Raw genomic sequence first — 5,019 nt, 5'->3', positions numbered from 1 at the left:
CAATCTATAAAATGATATACTATAGAGAGAGCTATGTCTTATAGGAATTTTTTTCCACTTTAGTACTACAAGGCACCCACAGAAGCTTTACGAGCATTTGCCCCTCATTCACCAGTGTTGTACAAATTAAAAACATCCTGTCAAGGCAGAGAATCTTCTCCATAAGATGCAGAAAGGAAAGGACACCATTTTAGTACTTTACATGCACTGAACCAGATTAAAACGCACATCACAGGCAACCTGCTAATAGATTCTGAAGACAGAAAGAGATTCCGCCCTATATATCATCAAGCAGTTACAATGCATTACATTCATGTTCTCAAGATTAACCATAATTTGTCTTTCCATAAGAGGACACTACAACACTGTTTCGTATGCATTCTTTCACAGTTCATCCCCAATTCATCTGGTATTGAGATAGCCATTTCTGTTAGCTAATTGCCTTTGTCTGAAGGAAAAACAAAACTCCTGTCACTAGTACAAGCATTTGGTTAGAGCTCAGGAAAAGGCATTCCTACAGTAACAGGGAAACATTCACACTCTATATTCCTTGATGTTTACATTTCAAAGAGATGCTTCCCAGATGCTTAAGAAAAACACTCCTGGGTTGCAAAGCTAGCAAGTGGCTTACCTAGTCTTCAAACAGATCTACAGAGATATTAAAGGGAAAGGAGAAGGATTCACAAATAATAGATTTTTCACAGAAATATACTGAGAAAGGGAGAGGGAATTTTCCTCTTGGCAATGAGAAAAACCATTTTTTAAAAATCTACCCTTATACCAGTCAGCTCAAAGTTAGGTAGGCCTTTGTCTTTTCTTAATAAGCAGGCCTCCCTCAGAGAATATATGTCCTCTCTCACAATCTATGTATCTCACATAGTAGAAGAAATGTTTTGAGAAAGCTATACCCATGGCTTTAAAAATCATATATATGCTAATCAGGTGGCTTTAAAAAACATGTATGTGCTAATAAGGAGTCCAGATTATATTAGTAGTCTGGCCTTTCCCTTGAACTCAAGACTCAAACAGAAGAGAGATTAAAGCATTTAAAGATCAGGACTTCCCTGGTGGTCAGTGGTTAAGACTCCATGCTCCCAGTGGAGGGGGCCCAGGTTCAACACTGTTCAGGGAACTAAGATCTCACATGCTGTATGATAAGGCCAAAATGAATAAATAAAAAAATACTCTACAAAATAAAATAAATAAAAATATTCAAACATTGATATTTCCTGGATATTGGGAAATCAGAAAAGACACCAGCCTATGTTCTATGTAGGTATGCTTTATATATGCAACTGTCTGATCAAAATTTCCACTTCATAATGAATTGGTGTCTTAAGTATATTGTGTGAAACTTCTATCCCTAAACTGCTCATAGCATGGTCTTCCCTGTACCAATAAAAGATAACCCTATTGCTTGGGCCAAAAAAGTAGGAGTCATCACTGATTCTTTCTCTTACACTTCACACCCAGCTTATAGGGAATCCTATCTTCTCCAATTTAAAAATGTGTCAGCAAATCTCAACATTTCTTATCTCCTGCACTGTTAAGACTCTAGTCAAAACTACCATCACTTTGGGGCCTGGATTACTGTAAAAACCTACTAACTTGTCTCCCTGCTTAACATCTTCTGCTCCTACATTCTCTTCTCCATACAAAAGCCAGAAAGATTTTCTTAAAAACCCCAAATCAGATCGTGTTTCTCTTCAGCTCAAACCTCTTAAGACTTCGCAATTCAATAGAGGATAATTTAAAGTCCATACAATGGCTGATAAGCCTCCACAAGGCCTCCCGTTATTTTTGTCATCTCATTTCCTATTCTCGTCCTTTTGCTCTCTTCACTGTATCCCCACTGCCCGTTTGCTGTTCCTAAATCATGTGAGGCTTCAAACTGGCCTTGAAGCCTTAGACCTAGCTATTTCTTTGGTCTCGAACTCGTTCCTCAGCTATTGGCATGGCTCTCCTCTTCTTTCACCAATTTATAAAAGAACTTTTTAAATATATTCTGAGACACAACTTACATAGCATAATATTCTCTAAGTTAAAGCGTAAAATTCAGTGGGTTTTAGTATATTCACTGAGCTGTACAATCATCATCATTTTATAATTTGAGAAATTTTTCATCACCTCAAAAGGCTAGTTTGAACTCATTAAACAGCCACTTCTCCATACCTCCAGTTCCTTCAGTCCCAGGCAACCATTACCTTGCCTCTCTGTGGATTTGCTTACTCCTGTCATTTGTACAAATGAATTCATATAGTATGTGGTCATTTTGTGTCTGGCTTCTTTGACTTAGCATCATGTTTTTGAGGTTCATCCCTGGTCTCATAAGTATCACTACTTCATTCTTTTTATGGGTAAAAATACTTCATTGTATGTATATATGACAATTTGACTGTCTATTCATCTGTTGATGGGACAGGAACATTAACCTTTAAGTACTAAAACTATAAGTCAACATTAGTGCATCCACAATTATAACTGCTAATGGCGAGATCATATGTGGCATGCACAAATGTTGTGAAGAATAATATTTAAATTATTTGCCAGCAAGTGTTTTTGTAAATAAAAGTCCCTTCTAGTTCTTGTTTTATTAAATATGTGAATACAGTGTTTTCATTAATGTCTTACCTCTGACAACTTGTATTTGGCATGGGTTCAGCTAGATATCTAGGACAGCAGTAGAGTTTTCAGTCCATTCCTGTCCATAACTGCAGTAGTCCACACAAGTTATAACCCTGGATACATTCTCAAATAAGAGAACACCAAGGCATCGCCCTCAGGAATTTCACTATCAGAGAAAAAGCTTTGCTACTATATTTTAATTTTTTTAAAACTGTTCTAGGCCCTATTCGGGGGCTTCCCTTGTAGCTCAGTTGGTAAAGAATCTGCATGCAGTGCAGGAGGCCTGGGTTCGATCCCTGAGTTGGGAAGATCCCCTGGAGAAGGAAATGGCATCCCACTCCAATATCCTTGCCTGGAAAAGTCTCATGGAGAGAGGAGCCTGGTGGGCTGCAGTCCACAGGGTTGCAAAGAATCGGGCACAACTGAGTGATTAACACTTAGTTACTTACTTAGGCCCTATTCAGTGACGCATTCAACCCTGTACTAGACTTATGTGCTGTTCTCAGGGACAGCTGGGATGTTCTGAGAGGTCTTTATAACATCTTAACTCAGGGATTCACCCATCTGGGACTGATCTGCATAGTACTCTGCCTATGTGTCAGAAGACGGCCCTGGTTTGGGAAACACCCTGGGCTGCCTGCTTCCATCCACTTTCAGAGGCAGTTTGGTTAAGGTTAGAGTTTAAACAATCAATCTAAGGTAAACTAGCTTAGACTCTGCCCAAATATGACTTCGTCTTGAGGCTTTTAAATTAATATAATTTACACATCATGTAGTCCACCATTTCAAAGTGTACAGTTTTAGTAGCTTTCAGTCTATTTACAAGGTTGAACAACTATCACCATGATCTATCTTCAGAATATTTTCATCACCCTAAAAATAAACCCCATATACAGTAATAGTCATTCCTTACTCCTTTCCTCAGACTCCTAGCAACCACTAATCTACTTTCTATCTCTAAGGATTTTCCTATTCTGTACATTTCCTATAAATGCAACTTACAGTCTGTATCCTTTTGTGTTTGCTTAGTGTCTTCGAAGTTCATTCATGTTGTAGTATGTATCAGAATTCATTCCATTTCATGGTTCAGTAATATCTCATCCTATAGATATACAACATTTTGTTTACCCACACATCCACTGATGAGCATTTGATTTGTTTCAATTTTTTGAATATTAGAAATAATATTGCTATGAACACTGATATACAAATTTTTTAAAATTAAATTATTTTAAATTTATGTGGACATATTATCCACTTATTTTTGTTAAATCAAATTTCTCCTCTCGGCAAAGTGTCCTAATAGTCCTATTTAAAATAGCATTCCCTCTCTCTTCATGACATTTTTTATTCCTCTTCACTAGGCTGCATTTCTCTATACACCTGTGATCATCTGCTTCTTATTCATCTTTCTCCACTTGAATGCAAACTACATGAGGGCAGAGAATCTTATTTCTTTTGTTTAATGCTGTAACCTCAGTGCTAGTAAAGGCTCTTAGGCACAGCAGATAAACAATATGAATTTTTAACACTTTCTGTCCCCTTTCTTCTGAACATTTACTGTCCTCACTATCCCCTCTACACACATGGCTTGAAAAGTCAATTCTGGTAAGGTTTTACCCATTTACTTTCCATACCAAAGGAACTGGAAAGTGTATGTAGACATTCTCCAGACACTCCATTTCTGTTTCTAAAGAAAAAAATGTGAGAGAACTGTCAACATCACATGAACTTTATAATATGGATATTAAACACAGGAAGGTGGAGACAAAAGGCCTAGATTTGAATCTGTAGTCTTCTGCCTTTTAGCTGTATGACCTTGAATAAGTGTCTTTACTATAATTTTCTCATGTGTGTAAAACAAGTAATAATTGTATCTATTTCATGGGGTACTTGTGAGGATACATGCATTAAAGAATGTGAAGTATTTATGACAGCATGAGATACCTCAGTTCAGTTCAATTCAGTCGCTCAGTCGTGTTCAACTCTTTGCAACCCCATGAATCACAGCACGCCAGGCCTCCCTGTTCATCACCAACTCCCAGAGTCTACTCAAATTCAGGTCCATCAAGTCGGTGATACCATCCAGCCATCTCATCCTCTGTCATCCCCTTCTCCTCCTGCCCCCAATCCCTCCCAGCATCAGAGTCTTTTCCAATGAGTCAACTCTTCGCATGAGGTAGCCAAAGTATTGGAGTTTCAGCTTTAGCATCATTCCTTCCAAAGAAATCCCAGGGCTGATCTCCTTCAGGATGGACTGGTTGGATCTCCTTGCAGTCCAAGGGACTCTCAAGAGTCTTCTCCAACACCACAGTTCAAACACATCAATTCTTCGGCGCTCAGCTTTCTTCACAATCCAACTTTCACATCCATACATGACCACTGGAGAAACCA

This window comes from Bison bison, unplaced genomic scaffold, assembly GCF_000754665.1.
Source record: "Bison bison bison isolate TAMUID 2011002044 unplaced genomic scaffold, Bison_UMD1.0 scf7180017862638, whole genome shotgun sequence".
NCBI classification, from domain to species: Eukaryota; Metazoa; Chordata; class Mammalia; order Artiodactyla; family Bovidae; genus Bison; species Bison bison.
This window is presented reverse-complemented; position numbering follows the sequence as displayed.